At 37.2% G+C, this 20,943-nt stretch overlaps 1 pseudogene; it reads left to right on the forward strand.

The window, feature by feature from the left end:
• The first annotated feature begins 412 nt into the window (after nucleotides 1-412).
• On the forward strand, nucleotides 413-18,743 carry LOC127387159 (regulator of G-protein signaling 13-like; annotated as a pseudogene).
• The last annotated feature ends 2,200 nt before the right edge of the window (nucleotides 18,744-20,943 follow it).

Consider the following 20,943-nt stretch of genomic DNA (forward strand, 5'->3'; position numbering starts at 1 on the left):
TTAGTACAAGGTTACTTTTGCCTTTTTTTTTCTTTTCAACATGGACTTGAAATTTAATATAAAGGACTTTGATAAAGACATGGAAAATATTACTCACAAAACATAAGATTAAATGAAGTAAACCAGCTTTGTCATTACAGCTGATCAGTAGAAATGCAAAATAATTTCAGAGCAAACAGCCTCTATCAGTGGCACAGAGTCCAACTGAGCTTTTTCTGATAAAAACCACAGCCACAGTTTGCCTATGGTATGTATAAGAAAGGAGTCAGACACTAACCCAGGCAGCATAAATGCTGCCAAAGGGTGACAAGAGCATCTACTCAAAAAAAAAAAGAAATGAAAAAAAGTGAAATAATTTGAAAAATAATCCTTACAAATACAACTACTAAATGAAGCATTTTAATCAAGGAAAATGACTCAAGAGGAGCTTCTGCAAGTGAGGTTTTGTACTTCAAAATATTAGCAGAGAAGCACAGCATAAGCAGCGAAACACTGCTTTTCTCTTGGCATATAAAATTCTCAGAATAGCAAAAGAATTTGCTTTAGAAATTGTTTTGATGTATCAACAACTTTATCCTTATCTATGTATGAATACTTTGTGGAATAGTCTTACTATAAACTAAGCTGAGTGACATTACAGAAGGCAATTAATTAGAACTATTATAATTGAGTTTCTCACTGAAGACTCTGCTGAAACTGATGCTGTGCATCAAAACCTGTGACTGTGCTGGGAAATAAAAATGTATGGTGCATTGTGAAAAACAGAACATTTTATTTGATCTAGCAAAGCAATTTTCCTAATATTTTTCCAAGAAAGTATAATAACAGTTCCACAGTCACTTCCAGATCAGTACTGCTTGTATCTTTTATAGATGTAAATAACTGCAGGACTTAGATTCATTTATTATCAGTCAGGCAATTCCTTCTCTCAAAGTGTAATCATGTGAGTTTGTTTGATTACAAGACCTGCAGGAAGCACAGATCCTACACTAAAAAACTTGTGGTCTTGTTGCAACAAAACTTAGAATAAGCAAACAAAAAGGATACATGTTATTTATACGTATCAGGGTGAAACGGCTCCCAGAATCTGAACCTAGTTACCTGAATGCTACAAAGCTCCATTAAGTAGTTAAGATTTAGATGGGAAACTATTTATAGTAGAAGACAAGACACTAATAAAGGTAAAGTCACTTTACAATTAGTCAGCTCAAAACTTATACAAATTGTTCAATAACACATTGTAGCTTTGTGTACTACTCCCACCTTATTTTAGGACTATTGCCAGCAGAAACAAGCAACATTAGACTAACAAAGCATAGACTATGCTTCAGTGGGAAGAAGACACTACAAAGAAGCACTGGAAAAGATAAAATAATTTCTATTAAGAAACGTTTCCAATATAAAAATAAGAGAATCACAAAGCTCTAAATGTGTACTCGGCAAAAATATGTACTCAACAAGCACTGGGGAATGATGTTTGCTTAAAGCTTCTAATTCAAATTTAAGTGGTTCCTTAGTATGATAAAATTTCCCTGTAGAAATATGACTTTGTGCAGCAACTACCTGGGGAAAAAAATATTCTTGATTGACACTTTCAATGTAGGCATAAGTAGCTGAAATAAATTAATGTTATTTCATTTAATGTTTCTTGAGCATTCTGCATGGTAGGCAGCCTACATAAGCTTCTCCAGGTTTAAAAAAAAAAAGCCACAAATGCTGTATTTCCCTTGTATTTCAGTGAATAGAAGACTAACAACTGCAACATGAGCACACCCAAAATAGAGGGCATTGGGAAAAATAGTCTAAAATAAGGTGATAAACAGTAACCATATGTCAGAATTCAGGTGCAAAACTTTACCTTAAATACAGAATATTGTGTAGATTTAAAAGATTGCTTTTAGGCAGAGGGTGAGATGAGTAAATATTAAATGAATAGGCAATAGGCAAGTGTAGAGGAAGTAATGCAGAAACCACACAGTGTAGTTCCGAGAATTCCACAAAAGTAGGAAACAGAAAATGGCCACTGGCAGTCCTACAAGGATGTGGGGAGCCTGAGCAGAAGAAGTTGCAGTATAGCAGTTAGGCAGAGTTAGGAGGTTTCAATATCCTGTAGGAAATTTACTGGGTAAGACTCTCATATAATGTAAAATTGGATATTGATGTCAGGAAACAAGGAAAACACAACTAAAGGTAAATGGAATCATTTCACAGGTCCAGAAGGCTGCACTGGGACATAAGTCTTGTTCTGTGTTTTAGTCTGAAGGAATAATTGGTTGTATGAGAAGTGTGTGCCAGTTAAACCAAAAGCTAAAAAAACCAATAAGTTTAAATAAATAGCATATAAGACTATGGTTTTTATTTCATACAGGTCTGTACAAACTTACCCACTGTACCATGCAAACTTTGCTAAGAATTTTGCATCTTTTGAAAGCCAAAGAAAAAGAGAAACATACTTCAGGTCAAGATTTTTTTTTTTTCTTTTGACAGACTGTCTCATTCTTGATAAAAAGTTACAGTCTTATGAATAATCATCTCTACACAAAAGCAAGTTTAATACCAATATTTATTGACTTTGAGAATCTTGCTGGACAAATATGAACATTAAACTCATACACTTAACAAGTTACTCAACATTGTCCAGTTTACATTTAGCTCTGATCCCTGATCCAGGTCACTCTGAACTTTCAGGGAAAAGACTTGTGGTTTTCTTCAGCTTTGTGTCAGACTTAAACTTGTAATCTCTTTTCACAATTGAAGAAGCACAAAGGGAGAATTATTAACATATCTGTTCTCCCCCCCATGAGATATGCATTGGATGGCTTGACAGGTTTTTTGTTTTAAGTTCTTGCATGCTACAAAAATGTATTTCGGTCTAATACTTCAGCTATGACTCACAGATAAAGATTAGATGCATAAAAAAAGACTATGGCTAGAACTGGTAACACTGCTACATGGAGACATAATTATAAGTGGAATTTAAGATAGCCAGAATGAGCACAGCAGGTTTAAAACTCACATGTTTTCCATGTTTAGGAGAATGAGTCCAAATACTTTCTGGTTTTGCAAGGTATTCAGAGCCGAAGAAAATGGGATCAGTTCTAAGCAACGGTAAGAATCTTATGCTCTGCATTACATGCACTGAAGTAAGAAAGAACAATATCTAAATTCAAAGAGCAAGTCCTCTTTGCAAGATCATGCAAAACAGTGCAAAATCTCAACTGCCTCAGCTGACCACCTTCATACAGCCACTTCCTTTAGAGTACATGAAGTGCAAACTGGCATTTCTCTAGTGGAAGGATGGTATATGCCAGTGGGAACTTTTTATACAAAATAGGCATAGGCCTAACTAAACCCTAGAAAAAAGTCCAGATATGGGCCTGCGAAAAATTTGCAAGCCCAATATTTTGGGTCAATCCTTTAAAAGAGTTCAGATTATTGGCAAAAGTTGAATATATTTGTATTAAGATAAAGGACATGGCCAAGTTCCTCCTACAAGTCCTCAGCTGCCACCAGCCTTGGTGGAGGCCAGTCATAGCTAGAACGTTGGTTGGTGTGTCACACTGGGGTGATTAAATGCTTCCATCTCACAAAACTGCCAACTGGAATCAGATCATACTTAGTATTGATTTATTGATTAGAGAAAAACATGTCCTCCACAGCAATACTGACATGCCTGGTGACTCCTGACATTGCTGTTTGGGTGAGGTTAAGTGGCAGAACTCCAGACAGCGTTTACCACAAGTGCCTCCTGGACAGAGACTTCTCTCCCACACAGCAGTGACCAGGGAAGCCCCTCAAGCTGGAGAGGGTACAGTGTGTGAACGATCGCTCCCAGAAGGCACAACAACAGCAGTTTCCAATTTGAACTTTGGAGTCCCAGCTATAAAGCCTTAGTTACTTCAGATAGTATTATTTTTTTTTTCTGTGTAACATGTATTTCAGCAAAAAGCGGCATTAATTCAGACCCTAATAACCTGTGTTCACATTTCTGTTACTACCTTTCATAATTTCCTGAGTTCAAAAGGAAAGTAAAAAGACAAAAAGGTTTCACTCTGTCAGCTGCCCCATCAGGTGGCATTATTTCTGCTTCACAAATTAATGCTGAAGCTAAATAATCAGAAATGGAATAAGGTGGCCCTGCTGGTGATGCTCAGCAAGACAGACAAGATTGTGACTCCTTCTATATACGCACACTGTTGCTGACAACGGTGAAAATTATCTGCGTTGATAAGAGTCAGGGTGACTCAGCAGCAGCTCTGAAGAAAAAAAAATTTAAAGAACTAGAGATTCTCACTCCTCATAACCACATGCTTCATAAGTTTGTACACAGGAGAGGCCAGTAGCTCCCAAGAGGAAAAAAAAGTCTACGGCAAGAGTTAGAGAGATTTTGACCCCAGAATTTGATAGTATTTATGTTCTCCAAAATTTCTGTTTCTATGTATTTATACAATCAGGTCAGAGTGATCAGGAGAGCCACATAACAAGGGTAAGAGAGACTTTATGTAAAGTGAAAAACAGACAAGTGATCACCAGTTTTAAAAAAAAAGCTAATAATGGCTGTTTTGCAGCAGAAATCTATGAAGCATCATGCAGCTCACACACCAAAGCCAATTTTGCTTTTCATTTAAATTTTTAAAAACATTCTGTGATACTGAATAACTGTTGTCAAAATTGTAGCTTATATGAAAATAAAGTACTCAACAAGAAGGGATATCCTCTCAAGTTTGGCTAACACATAATGGAAAGCACTCACTGGAATATATCCCTTGTGTTTTCTTCTAAAATAAGCATAATGATTTTTTTTTTTTTAAGTTACCAGCATTGATTTCCTATAAATGCAATGCTTAACAAATAGTTGTTGCACATGCTACATGCATTTAAATGGAGCTATTGGCCCTCAAACATTTGTTTTTCCTTAAATTGTTTAGCCTCTTACCTCACTACTTCCATACTCTTTCCCAGAATCAGGCAGGAGACTCCTACAAGCTTGTGAAATTATTGCTTAAGAGCAGCAAACATGAAAGAAAGAAATCTGATTTTAGTCACCACCAAGAACAGTCTAGATTAGTAATAATGTGTCATACTGCACTGAAAACGACTAGAGAGAGGTGAAAGGCCCTTACAGCTAGAATTGTATTAACCTTTCATTATTTGCCTTATGTAGAGAGCTTATATTTAGCTCTTAGCTGATAACTTAGGTGTTAAAGGTCCTTAGATATTACAATAAGATCTTGAGCCCTTAAAGACTTTGCTACTAAATACAGACATTAACATTTAATAAACAAGCTATATAATGAGTCTTGGCCCAAAGAAGTCGCTACCTAGAAAGCTAGTACTCCTGATTTCCAAAGAAATTACATGGAACACCTTGAGATGAAACAGTATTTGTTACAGCAAGAAGAGTATTCTCTTCAGCACAGTAAACACAACATCAGGACATACAGAACAAACTTTTAAAATGTTTCATGCAGACCTAAATTAATTAGGGGACAGTTTTTCAAGAACATAAATTAATCTAGCTTTTTTAATACTTTGAACTAAAGCTAATAATCTCTTCTTTTTTTTTAAAGGGTGTCTTTGGAAGAAGTGCTACAATGGCCCCAATCTTTTGAAAAGCTGATAATGAGCAAATGTAAGTAATTCCATGTTTGTATCCCAGATGGATTAGTGAAAAAATTTCCCATATAGCAAAATGAGTAAGTCATGCTGCATAATGTATGCTGTCTTCTACACAAGAACTGTAAAACAACTTTGTGACATGCTTAGCATGCATCACACTGAAAATATCTATAGCATGCAATAAATACTTTCCCTCACTTGCCATTTCTGCAAGCATATATGATTATCTTAAGGACATGTGACAGGGGCAGGTTTATCTGCCATACCCCTGCTTAAAGCAGTGTATAGAAATATATATGTTGTCAGCTTTTGGATAGGTTCAGAGACCAGGAAGAACAAAGTTTTCAGTGCTCTGTCCAGCAGAGTGAAATGCTACCAAGGTCAAAGGGAGGTCTGCATATGCAGGAGAAGGCAACGTTGAAGCGTAGTGCTCCCTAAGTTAGTGTGCTCAACTGCCCTCTTTGATATAGTCCAATAATAATATTTATAGGTGTACAATCAAGAATTATACTGCCTTGTAAACATCCCTAGTGCCTCCAAAGGACTCAAAGTTAATATACATATATGTGCATATACATGGTACATAAATTTGGCTTCTGAAATATTTACAGATGGGCCTATGATCTGCAAGACCTACTTGCAGACAGTGCAGCAATGAAAACAGAATTCTAGTTTGCTTGTGAAGCTTACAAGAAGATCACATCACAGAGGAAAAGGATGGCTGTGGCTAGGAAATTTTACATGTTACATTCAAACTCAGGCTCCCAACAAAGTGAGACAGTGTCATGAGCTCTTTCTTTCATCCAATAGAAATGTGTGATGTACAACATAGCTGACAAAAAGCAGAAATAAATGCCTAGCACCTCTTGTATTAAAGGGAGTGAAAACTGTTGCTATTCATCCTCCCCAAATTCTTTTGCACCCAGAATTTAAATACTTGCATTCACACCTTGCCTATAGGCAAATATTTCAACTATACCCAGCCAAGGATACAAGCAAAAGGCACAACTAGATTAATAACCAATTATTGGTTCTGTTCTTTTTAGAATCTGATCCAGCAGCCATTGCTGCCACTTCAAAACAATTTGGATTATGCCACTGCTACCTGTATATACTACTCTGGTCTTCACAAGAGTAAATATTAACCAAATACTGATCCCTTTGTAAAATGGGCTAAAAAAAAGGTTCCAAGACATATTTTCTGCTTCCAGCAGCAGAAGATTTAGGGAAAACAGAGCAGACTTCTATGTAAAATGCTCCAGAGTGATTTATTTCTTTTCCTGACATGTGGCCATACAGAAAAGTAATTCATGCTCAGCCAGTCATGCTCTGTGACCTTTAACTATCACTTGTTATTATTGTCCTTGCAGAAATAAGCTCATACTGGCTTTTACTGCCACTGCCTCTGGCAGACTGACATAACTGAAAAATCAGGCTAGATTATTTTCTGGTTTACTCATAACAATAAAACTATTATAGACTCTCAAAAAGCAGCCTCCCTGTTGACACTGAAGGGCAAGCCAAAACCAACTCAGCTGGATTTCCAAATTTTGGCTGAGAGCAGTTGCTGGTTTGAATGACTAAACCACTCCCACTAATCTGAAGCTCGAGGAAGTTTCAAAGTTCCATCTGCTGGCTTTTAATGCCGATGGGAAAGACAATGCATTTTTCTGTCTTTTTCTGATTTTATTTTTAGCATGTGAAGCTATGGGAAATTCAACAAGACATTTGCATTTCCACAAAAGAAATGTCAGTATTACCAACCACAAATCAATTAGTCAAAAGTAAGGGCTTAAATCAGGACAAAAATAAGTTGTGTACATTTTTGCTAAAACAGTACATATTTGAATCTTGCTATTGTCTGTCTTGTTTCTAGGTCTCCAGTGATTTCACATTTTCGTGGTATTCATACCAGAACTAAGTACCACTCTACAAAGGTGCTCATGAGGATTTTCAACACAGTCTATATTCAAATTTCAGCAGCACTTAAAAGGTTCAACTCAAATTACTCTACTGCAAGACCAAGATGCCAACCTCTGAAAGACATTGGTGTTAAGTTGTCATCTTTAGAGTTCTCTCAACACTAACAAAGTCAAGCTGTAAAAAAAAGCCATATAATTCATCATGAACTAATGGATTATCAAAAGTTCCCATTTTATCTTCTGGTATATTTTTGTATTACTAGACATGTTTACTCTTACATATGCACAGAGCTTCAACTTATCTGCTACAAATCCTGGATTACAGCAGAAGAGCTCTAGAAATCAAAATTTTCCCTAAATAATGGTGACATATGGGCTCAGTTTTCTGTCTTATTTCAGAGGAAATTTAATTTCAGCAGTAGGTTTTCACTGTGCACCTCTAGCCTCATGGATAGATTAGAAATCAGAAACAAGGCTACCTCATCAGGGATCTAATCCCATTTTTAGGAACAATTATTAACAAAAGCAAGGAGGGTTGGATCTCGGCACCTTTCAGCTACTCCTTTGACTTTGGCCACTCCGTGCCAACCATCTTCTCTGGATTTCCTCCTCCACCTAAGTCACACATACGCTCTTATTCTTTCTAGAACTAGTGAATGAATCAAACATGTACCACTTAAGCTCTCTAAGGTTTGAAGTCTTGGGCCAATATTTACAATACATTACCATTGCTCTACTGATTACAATAGGCAGGATTAAACTGGCTTTTCCATTAAGGGGAGATGTGGAGGATGCCATGCTTCTTGTCCCCAAGGAAACAAGCTCTTTGTCCAGCCACTAACATACAGTACTAAATCAAACAGCAAAACAGCAGCAAATTGGTCAACTAATAAGACAAGGTTCTGACATTAAGGAGAAATCCATTCTTCTAGAATCCATATTTTTTGTTAGGTGCTAATTATAGATGAGAGGACATATCAAAAGATATAAATAAAAGGCATTCCATACAGGTCCCCTAAATTCAACCTGCCTTATCTTTCCTTTTCTAGGTATTCAGCTATACTTTAATGATGTTGCTCTCTTTCAGGTTAACAATGACAGTCCTGAAAGGAAAGCCATTATAAGGAATACTCAACAGCCACCACAGTCCTGTTTTGATGAAACACAGAGAATAATCTACATGCACATAGAAAGAGATTCTTATCCATGATTTCTTGAGTCAAAATTCTATGAACAACTCAAACACAGCCTTCAAACTGCTGACACTAATTCAATGGTAAATTAAAGAGAAAGGTGGAAAATTTAGGAAGTTGTCTTCTGGCATGTCAGTGTTTAGGATTTTAAGTACATAGAAACTACAAGCTAAACTGTTCTGCTGATGTCAGAACTGATGAGGTACTATCTTCCTCCTTTCCCACAGAAGAGTTCTGCTTTTGGTTTTCCTCTCCCCTCAATAGAACCCTAAAAACTAGTGAAAAATAGGTATAAGAAGCTTTCAGCCAAAAATGACAGCCTAAGTTATACTCTTATATTGATATTTGTCAACTAATAAAACATTTTCAGTATTCTTGTTTTGAGAAATCTGAAAAAGTAGTTCTGCTGCTAGGAAAAAAAAATCTGTATTTTCTTATATGCAACACAAGAAGAAAGTATCTGCATTGCTGCACTTGGTTGCTGTTATATTCTTTCAAAGTAAAATATAAATTGTGGAGTACAGCTGTTAACCAAATCTTAAGGTACAAAGTAAAGCATTCACATGGTGTACAGTTGATTTTTATGCTGCATGATGATGCACTACATATGCTATAAAGGTGCTTGACATACAGTATATTATAATACTGCCAGTGTTTCCTGACTTTATCTCCAGTGATAAGCCTCAGTAGTGTCTTGTCTTTTTTCTCTCAGTATGCACAAATACTTTGCTTTCCCTTCAGGCACCCTAATTAGATAGAAGCCCACCTGACATTTGAACATCACCCTGTCACACAAACAGATCTCTCCTGTGTATAAACTGTAAAAGACAACTTGTTAATTCATTGATCAAGTACTGAAGTACTCTGGTTTACTTTTGAAAACCAATTTGACTTCTCAGATCTCATTAACACTGGAATCTCTTAATTCATTTAATGGACTTCAGCAGAGACACTAAAAAGCCAGAGGAAGCCAGGGATTCAGTGGTCCTACAATGCCAGTGTCTCATAGCAAATTAAAACTGTAGAAACTATTAAAAAACAATTTCTGCAGGGAAACAGACCTGTGACAAAAGCCCACCTGAGCAGAGAAAAAACTAAACAAGCAAAGAATTACACTGTGAAAAGCCTTCCCATTTCTGTTGGGATTAGAAATTAAAAAAAAGCTAGGTATTGATCTCTGAGGGAAAGAGGCTTGTGATGACCAAGGATGTCACCTTTCTAAACAGGCTTAGCCTAGTCTTCTAAAGGGGTTACATGAAGAGGCTGATCAGGTATTGTGTTGATAGACAGAATGTTTCTCCTTGTGGAAAGTGGATTGTCCAGAAGGAGTTAAAAAACAATTCACAGAGAATGCTCAGAGAAATCATAGAAGGACTCACACACATAGTTTTATGGTATGAAATGTTTAGTGTTTATTTTGCTAACAGGTCATGAGTCTAGCAATCCCTGTTCTTGGAGGGCATATTAACTTTATATTTCCTTCTAGAAATAACTAAAAGCTTTTATGTATTATTTTAAAGTTGATAGAAGAGAGAGTCCTTTTCCCAAAATATATTTATGGTTAACCGGTAGAGATTTTTCCTGCTTGATTTTTCTTGTGATACCCGAAGTGTGACAACAGTACATTTCATCAGACCACATGATTCATAAAACAGTAACTAATGGTAGCAGCAATAACAAATCACTGCTTTTAACATTTTCATTAACAGCACTTGAATGAGCTCAGGTATACTTTCCACTGGCAGGCAACACTAAAAGGCATTTGCTCACATTAATCATTCAGGGCTACTGTTAAAGATTTTTTTTAAAAAACCTTTTAAATAGCTAAATTGGCAGAATTCTCAAACTCCCCTCATTTACTTAATATGAATTAAAAAACTTTTTAAAGTCAAAGCAATGACAGTCCTTCAAATACAAAAAATCTGGGAAGATAAAAACAGATTAAAAGAATCATTAGAGCAATTAACTGTATCCAGCCTTGGAAATTCTTGACCTATTGAGGCTCCCTAAAAAAACAACCAGTCCGTACCAAACAGATGGTCTAAGGGTTTTTTTTGGTGTTTTTTTTAATTGTTGTTTTTAAGACAGCTGACAGAGCCTTTTTAATTTGTCAAGATAAGCTATGTTGGCTTACTTTCTTTATACTCTGTTGTTCTACTGCCGTTTTCATGAGTTTTATGCTCCTGGTGTGCAGGTGGTAAGTGTCGAATAACAAATGCAGATTGTATATCTGGTCTAAAAACCAAAGTAAACATGCTTATAATTAGAGTTGGTCAAAACTATTTTTTTAGCACAGATGAGTGCTAAATTTGACTGTATAAAGTCTCTCCACAGTATGATCAAAAGCCTTCCAAAAATAAGTTTTCAGGGTTTTCTGACAAATTCTCTTATTCCATTCTTCCATATTACCTGTAGATATTTCTGGTTTTAAATTCCAAGACCAACTATACACGGTCTCACTCTAAGCATAACAATGAAGTTATAACCAGAACTTAGTACTGTAGACAACCCATTTAAACAAATATTATGAGCAGAGATGTTTATCACTAACTACAGGGCAGATGAGGATATTTAGGAACATACTAGCTCAGAGGAGAGGGAAATGACTGTAGCATTTCCAGGTATTGCTAAATAGACAGTCCTGTCACAATCACAGGTCCCTTTGGAAGCTGGTGTTCAGTCTAGCATTCATTAAACATGGGGAAACAGTGCAACAGAAGGAGTGTTCAAGAGGAACATATTGCTGCACATGCCAGCTATCTGGATTACATGGTTACAAACTATAGCCTTTTCAGGACAAAAACTGCATCCTAACACAGGCTTGCCTAGTCTCCTGCAGGGAAACTTCACAGGGGCAGTAACCCCTCTCAGTAACATTGCCCACTTAAGCTCTCAGTAACCCAGAACAGCTGTATAGCTTTGAGATGCTTTGATTTCAAAATCTTAAAATGCAAACTCTAAAAAAATTATAATTTTTAAAAATTAAATTATAAAGTAGCAGCCCCATTTCATGGTCTGATTAGAACACACAAAGGACTGCAACATTTTTTCTTTAAATGAAAAGAAAAAAGCAGGTGCAACAATGTAGAAAGAAAAACACAGGAGGTGCAAATTACATGTTGGGGAAGCAAACCATGTAGCCAAACACTTTTAGAGTGTGCAGATTCTAAGAACTATGAATTCTCATCACACCAGCAACAAGATATCAGCCAAGCAGCCAGACTGTACAATTGGTTCTTTAGACAAGAATATAAATTGGCAAAAACATGAGACCATATTATGGATTCCAGGTAACGTCTTTCCATTTATTTTAATGTGTCTGCATTCTATAGGCTTATAGAAACAGTGACATAGAATGAAATATCTTGAGGTATTCTGCAGATGGTCAGCATTAAGTACATACACAACCTGTCTCGACTCAGCTGCATAAAAACTGTACAGTATGTAGTGCTCTTGGACTAAAACATCCCCTGGGGCTGGCAGATCTAACACAGGAATGTGGACATACTGCCAATTCCCTGCTGCAGGGACAAATGGAGGCCACAGGTATCCTAGGGCACCTCAGTAGGATTAGATGACTGTTTACACAACTGAATCAAGCCTGCTTTCTTAACTATATCAGCTAAAGGTTTCACATTTACTAGCTCTTTTTACCCACCCCTAGCATCTTAAGCCATTTACTGAAAAGCTCTTTTATCTGTAACTATTTTCCCTGCAGAATTGCCATCCGTTACCTCAAGATGACCATGCTTATAAAGAAATCTTTGTGTCCTGTACCTCAGGTTTTGCTCAACTCAAAGTACAATACACCTAACCCAGGGACTAAGAGCAGCATCTTACTGCAAGGACATAAACCTGACAAAATGGGAAACAAGGTAAGTCCACCCTGAAAAGTTTATTTTGGTGTGGAGTTTTAACTACAGCAACCCCTTACTGCTGGGCTACAGACCTCCTTCACAACTCTAGTTCCTCATCGACACATCCTCTGGATTTCTACATCAGCTGAACAAATCTAAGGATAAGGAGGAAAGACCTGAAACTTCACAATATGAAGGCAGGAGGCAAGGTTGCAGTTCATCTTTCACAACCACATACCCTGTATGTCATTTCTATGGGACCCCATAGATCTGTAGCACGTACATCTCTGTGGGAAACAAGTCAGTGAGCCAAACCCTAAAACACACAGCAAAGACTTACTTTGAACATTGCTGTCCAGTTGCAAAGAACAGAAGCTTTATAGCAGTAGTAAGAGTGCACTGTTAGGTTGGTAACCCGGACTAAGGTATAACGTGAAACCACAGCTGAAAGATTAAATTTCATAGACATCACAAGTGCCAAGAACCACAAGTGGCAAATTGTCACTGTATTTGCCAAGTCCTTAAGGAACATGGAATTCACAGGTTTAAGTTGTTACCTCTGCTTTGTGCCCTGTCTTGCGTATCTGGCTAGTCTCAGATTGATAAGAATATCCATCACTAGGACAGTTGTTACATACAGCACCAGCCAAGGCAAATATTTCTTTCTCTCACACTCCTTGTCTGCAAACAGGGATTCCAGTAATCACCTCAGTAACAACAGGTGAGCAAACAAGAAAACAATTTTATTCTTTTTTTTTTTTCCCCTGAAGAAATGCTTACATACTCATCTGTTTCATGGTATTATTTCCTTTTTACCATGCCATGATCCACTTAGCCTTTGCATAGAGGAAAAGGGTACAGGACTGTAACTTTAATTTAATGAACACTCAGGGAAAGAACTTTGACTGGAAAATTCTAAAAGCAGTTCTAATACATTTGCAATTATATAAAGATTTACCATTCACAACACATGATTTGGTCAATTATTAATGAGACATTCAGTACCATGGCAGATAACACTTCTCAACAGTGGAAGCCATCAATATTTTCTATTAATTACTCCCTATCAATGAAGATATACTTAGTTTTTAGTTTCATAAGTCAAGAAGTTCATCATTAATTCAAAAATTCGAAAGGAAGAGATATCTAGAAAATTCTAGCCTGTGAATCACTGTTCCTTTTGGCCCTTTACTCAAAATTTTGTCAGGTGCTGAAATAATTTTATAACAGAAATGGACTTTATAAGTGATATTTTTTCTCATTTCAGTTCAGATACCAATACAAAAATCACTTGTTTCTTCTTCTTCACTCCCTTGCTACATTTCATTTTGCTGTATTTTTTCAAGTTTGTTGGTAGCCATTCTGTTCTTGTTTTCTAGTACACTTTCTTTGTATATTTATCTTGATAACTCTCCAGATTGCTTCCTTTTCTACCTGCCTCAATTTCTCTTTACATTCAATACTGATTATTTTTAAGGGTATTTAACATTCATACATTTAACAATATTTTAAAGGGTTTATGGTTTGTTTCTTTTAAATAACTCAAGTCTTACATCCTGTAAATTGCATTGGTTTTAGATTACTGTCATCACTTACAGCCCTTTTGGACAAGTGCATACTCTTTCAGAAGCAACTTTGATGCTCCTTTAAAGACCTCTCCCCACCCTGTACACATTGAGCCTTCCAGCATGGTGTCCAGCATTGCCAGAGTCTGTCTCCATAATCAGGCCAGAGAACATGCCCCAAAGCACCACTTGTGTGTCAGCACACAACAAAGCCTTCCCAGAAATGCTGTTTGGAGACAGGTTTCCTATAGTCCCCCTCAAACCAAGGCAAAGTAAAACTTTGCTTGCCTACAGCAGCTGTCTGCTGCTCTGAAGGGCTGCCACCCATCTAACCCACAGACTGCATGGGCCTCTTGATTGTCTCAGAGGGATTAATTAAGAGACTCAGATGGTGAATCCCACGTTATCAAATGCAATTCCAGAATACAAACACAGCAACAATTCCACGGAACAAATTACAGTTGGACTACTCTAGTTAACCTTTTATTGCTGCTACATCAGAGTTGCAATTACTTCCTAGCAACATGATTAGTGGTAGAAGTATAAAATTGTTCAAAGGATGATAAACCTGTATTGTCTTCGCAATTGTAGCACAATGGATGAACAGTTCACTGACATTTAAAACCAGATAGTTTTACATTGCTATGTATTAAAGAGTGGGTGAAAGCCACCTCTAGTATTGATTATAAAACTAAAGTAAGTCATTGTAAAAATCAGAGCAGTTACCAAGCTAATTATGTCTGCCTAGCCCTGCTTCACTAATAGATTAAAGCTATAGTATTACAAAGACTTCAGAGCTTTTTTCAGCACAATCAGAAATTAGATCAAACAGAAAAGACAAAATCTAGCAAACTGCCGGTTCTGACTGGTGAAAGCCTAATAGAACATGCTAATCATTTTGCCTCTAGCAACTGAGTCTGGATTTACCAATTATTATGCAGTGGTGCATGAAGCTAATAGTCTAAATAACTCAGTTATTTTTCCACAGCTTGTGAAATAATTCTAATTTTTGTATCTGCACTGGATCTGCCAGTCATTTTGGCTGTAAGATAACTTTTCTACCCAGCATCTAACAATTTACAAGTGAAGTCAGCTAACTGGAATACAACAACAGCATTTGTAAAAAGGTATTAATCTACTCTGCCCACACTTCACATCAGTAGAAGAAAGCTCAGTTCCAGTGCCAAGAACTATCTGACCCCACTAGCACAAGTTTATAACCACTGCTGAGAAGCAAGTTTGATAAAAGCTCATCTCATGACTCTGAGGCAGTTAGGCTTTAGCAGTGATGTAATTTGGAAAGATTTCTGGACAGAGAGGACTAGACTGCCATATGTTTACATTATGTTAATGCTGGTAGTTCTCACAGAAAGCCCCAGGGAGTTAGTGCATGCTGCCTTAGAAAACTCATGAAAGAGTAAGGTAAGAAACTTAATGAGACACAGACACACACCATGTTTCCTGGACAAACATTGCCCCAAATAAAACAAGCAGCTCAAAGAAGTCTGGAAGAAGGCTAACTCATCTCTAGCCTGACTTCTTCCCCTCCACCTTCCTCTTTGACCAAGACCCATGCAGATAGACAACCCACTCCCAGCCCACAAGGGCTTGAGTAGAACCCCTCACATTACCCTGGGAGAAAGCTGCAGGACAGCTTTATCCATCTCCATTGGCACAGGCCTTGCCTCGCAAGGCAGCTGGATTTTCAGGACTCTTTGAATGGAAAACCACAACAGACTAGGGCACTTTCTTTATCCACTACAACCACCAGATAAAATGTTACCCCTGCACCAAAGGCAACCAAACTCCAACGTCATACTTCATGAAATTTATCAGTTGCAGGAGTGCTTGGGTGCAATTACTGTACTGTTAGTGGTGATAGTTAAGTGTTCAAAGGAACAGGGTTAAAAATTGAGACAATGAGTAAAACTCTGCTATTCATTAATATAAATTCTTCTAAAATGTCAAACTAAACCCAGAATATCCACATTACCACATCAAGCAATCTTAAATTACATCATCTATTTTGGTAAGAGGGCATAATTATGCATTTTTATATTAGAAAATATTTTTCATGTGTGCATCTTAAAAACCCCACATAACAATCAGCCTTAATCATTAAGTTATACAGAGGCATTTAGAGACAAATTGCATCAGTAAAACATCTAGACATAAATCAGAAAATTTAAGTTTCCAACAGACCTTCCTATTTCTGTTTTATTGATTTTTTTTTTTTCCATGAAAAACCACAGTTAACATGTGACTAGCAGGCTTCACAAGGCAGAATGTTTTAATTAGGACACCACTCCTGCAAGATGAGAAATAACAAGAGCTAAGAACAGAAACAAAACTATAAAAAGACTGTGGCTTCCCATTTAGTCCAACACAAAACTTTCTAAACCTCTCAGAAACAATTTAAAGTCTTCCACATGTGGAAGAGATCAGAAGCTTTCTTCTGCCTCCCAACTTATGCACAGTTCATTCATGCAAATTCACCAGCATACATTGGAACAGCAATATCTAAGACTGATCATATTTAGCCCAGATGTGTAATAATATTACTGAAGCAATGAAAAAAGTATTTATGACTAGTGTTGTAAAGAGGGCAATTTGGATCCCATGGGAAATACCAGTATAGAAACTCAACATTCCTCTGGTTCTCAATGAATCAAAATGGCTTTTGGTCAGTTTTCCACTGTTGCTGTTTTTCTTTTGTTTCCAGCTCCACTCTTTCTTGGCCAAGCATCTCTGCTGACAGATGTACAAAGCAAACCTGCCTGGACAGGCATAGCAGAATCTCATCTTATGTGATAAAGAAAATATGGTCCTCAAACACATACAGGAAGCTAAAATTGTTACTGCTTCTTGTCTAAAGAACTCTATCAGGAAATAATTGCACTGTTAGATCTGTTATTTAAATTCAGCTGCCTACCATTACCCTTCTTTTTAATGTGAAATGCAAGATTTGAAAATAATTTACATCAACAAATGATTAAAGTCTGTAATGAGTGATAAAGCTCGCTGAAGCTAAAAGCACAAAGCATACTCTGCTTTACTACAGTGTGACAAATAAAATGGCAAATGCAACCACACTATCCAATGCAGGATTAATCCCAAAACAGATTCCTAGATAAGTGAAGAAACAAGAAGTACAATATCACAAGAGGGGATGTACCTACACCTACAACATCAATCAAAAAAGAAGAGAAGCAAACACAAACCAGCACTTTAAATGTAAAGGCACAACTTGAACAACTTCCATATGGAGTGATTTAAAGATCATTGTATTTTATTCCTGCATTAAACCTGCCCTCATCCTGACCAACCCTTACTGACCAGGAAAGTGGGTGAACAACAATTTGTGACAACTTGGATAGTAAAAGAACAATCTGTCTGCCAGAAAGAAATGAGATTTCAATGGTAGTTTCACAAGCAGACCAGCATTTAGGAAATGGTTGGGAAACATTTAAGTTATACCCTTTTACACACCTCCTTTCCAACCTCTCCAAAGCCACACCAATTTAAACATGCAAAGAGTCCAGTTATATCCCTCAGTCACTTTAATATCAAATTTCAACTAGAACTATCCCTTCCAGTCAGCACTGCTGTGCAGCCAAAACTGCTCCAAGAGAAGGGAAGGCAACAACTGGATACAGCATGATTTCTGTCATGTAGCTGAGGTCTTATGCTTCCCTCTGTTTCTAGTTCATGCTTTTAAAAGTAACACTGCTATCAAGCATCAGCTTAACATCCCCCAAAAACATCTGAAAGACCTCACCAGCTCCCAGCAAGAGTTTCCAGGGAACATATGGCTAATCTCTCACACACAAAGAACCCAACTGGACTTCAAAACCAAGCAAGCTCACCAACTACATTAATAACCTAGCTATTTTGGTTTATAAAAAGATGTAGTTAGCTTAGATGAACAGTTATTTATTGCTTGAACCATTTTCTTGTTTCTGTGGCTTTTTTCTATTAGATTTTCTTCCCCTCTCATTCTTTAATAAAGATCACACTTAAAAAAACAGAGGTAGGACTTCCTTCTTTAATTACAACTCCCATACATAGTTCTTAAGTATGTAATCAGCACATCTCATGAGAGAAGTTTTACTTCATTATTAATGGTACCTTTACAGTCACACCACATCTGCACAACCTGCTGCTGTAACCCTTTTTTCCTATTCAGTGCAAATTATATTAGCCTGCCAGTAATGTAAAACACTGAAGTAACAAAACAATTCTATCTAATGACAGGTGATGGCAAAGCACTTCTAGAACTGCAGATGACAGTATCCAGAATGGGAAGGCATAACAACTATTCAGTGGAGAGAAAAAAAAAACCCCATAGCAACAAAACAACACACTCAACAAGCCCGTGCACTTGCTTTACTTTTCAAGTTCTTGCTGCTTCATCTTCTCCCCAGCCAGTACATTCTTGAGGACCAGGGGAAGGGGTTTTTTTCCTGTTTAGTTTTTTCTTCTCCCTACCATTAGAAGCATCTGGCTTCATAAAAAGTCCTGAATAGTCAGAAGTAGATCTAATTTGCCACTCCTGTTTCTTATCCTTTTCAGCTAGAGAGAAGATGAACCATACCCAGCCTTTGCCAGCCCTTCTGAGAATTAACTTCAAAAAGTAGACCTGAAATTCTGATGCTAGAGAAACAAGCTCCACATCTTGGCTGCTGGATTGTGCACCCATATACTCTGCTATTCAGCCAGCTGTTGGGCTTAGGACCTCATCAGCAACAGCTGAAATTTGAAATGAGCCAATGAAGGTACATACCAGGAGAACCTAGACCTCATGCAGAAGAGGAACAAAGAACTTCTGTTACTGTTAGTCACTTTAGTTAACTTCTGTGTAGAAACAGATTTTTCTTCTCTTATACACAGGCTAGTTCAGCAGATGCTAGAAAATCTGAGGCAGAAGATTTAAAATATTATAGGTAGTTTTGATGTCTTGGCTTTTAACTGAAGTGTCAGGATTGTGCAAGACTCACTTAATGAACCAAGTGAAAAAAAATGTATATACTCTTCAAGAATCATATAAGTCCAGTTTGTAGATTTTATCTTCTATTCACAGACTCACATTAAAAGGCCTAAAATTTGTTAAACCTCAAAAGCTTCCTTACAGGAATTCTTTCCCATTATTGATGAGGGACTCCTAAACATCACTTAAAAGATGCTTTTTTTGCCTCATTCCAAATGAGACTGGAAGACTGCCAAAAGCCACACTTGTCCTTGGTCTTGTTACAGTTTAGCCCATATAAAGCAATCTGACCAATCTGTTCACAGTGAAACTCATGTTTACCTCCACTCTGTGAAGACTGCAGTTTGTTTAACAAGATTAAGGTGACGTAGCTAATAGCTGACATGACCAAAACTGTAATGGGTATGTGAGCATTACAGAAGGCACAGCAGCCAATCAAGCAACTCATGTTATTCTGGCACATTAATAAATATTCATTAAGATGCATCACTAACATTCCCTTTTACTAATTCCTTTAAAAGCTGCAGCTATCAGAGGTGCAGCTGATTTCTACCTTCTTGCATCTGTAAAGAATGCAGCTCACTATAATGTTTCTCCAGAGACTTTAAATTCCAGAAACTTGACTGCTTTACTCGTAAATAAAAGAGTTAGTACTAAGATATGAGTGTAAAAGAAGGAAAAATTTTCAAATTCTAACACAAACTTTAAACTAGATATGAAAGGGGAAGGAGAGATAACTGGGCCTGTTAGGGACAAGCTCAAGGGAAACATGCCAGGGCTTGAGGGACGATGGACTAGGGAGGATTCTCTGTTGTTTCATTTGAGAGAAAGGATAGATGTTTAGAAATTGTGGAAGCACCTGAGAAGGGTCTGGTAGGAAATGGAGGCCACAGTGGAAAAAAGGTGTCAGAATCATTAGCTCATCTGAAGTGCATCTGTACCAATGCACACAGTATGAGCAACAAACAGAGGGAGCTTGAAGCCGTGATGAAGTAGGGATGATGGTTGGACTCTGTGATCCCAGGGGTCTTTTCCAACCTGAATAGTTCTATGATTCTATAAATAAAACCAAATAAGAATCCAAGCAGTGTTGTGCCTAAACAACATACTGACAGAATTTGACACAAATATAAATTGGAAAGTAAATGGTCTGAAAAATCATGCTTCAAATTTTGCTGTTCACATTAAATGCTTTGTACAAAAGTTCAGAAACTCTTACACATTTGTTTACTCAAAACTTCTATACTAGTGTACGATGACTAGATATTTTGGAATTTTAGGTCCCCACTGAGTCCTTAATTCAGCATCAACAGATATCAGAGCTTTATAATTTGCTGCCTTGATGAGGAGTGAAGCTCCAGTTCTACAGACCACAGTGTACGCAAGTCTCCACACTTACATCTTAGAGACAGTAGAAATTTGCAAACAAAAAGATCCAATTAATTATCCTCCAAAAGGTCATTTCTGTTACTCCAGTTAGAAGAGAAAACACAAATTCCCCTTAGCATGAACAAAGCATACTCTAAAAGGACAAATGCAAGACTGAGACTTGTCACCACCAGCTATCACCCTTGGCTCATAGAAACTTGCCCCACTTTATCCATGCTTGCTGACAGAGGCAAGCTCTGTGATTGCAATATGTTAGAAAGATTTCTCCTGTAGAGCACAAACTCTCCAGGTGATCTCACAATGTGCCATTGCAAACAACAAAATGTTTCCTTAAAGTGTTAATGAAGACTGAACCAATGATAACTGAGGCTGAGAGGAAGCTAGTAATGACAGCAATTAGTTTTGGGTGCC

The sequence above is a fragment of the Apus apus genome, chromosome 7 (assembly GCF_020740795.1).
Source record: "Apus apus isolate bApuApu2 chromosome 7, bApuApu2.pri.cur, whole genome shotgun sequence".
Taxonomy (NCBI): Eukaryota; Metazoa; Chordata; class Aves; order Apodiformes; family Apodidae; genus Apus; species Apus apus.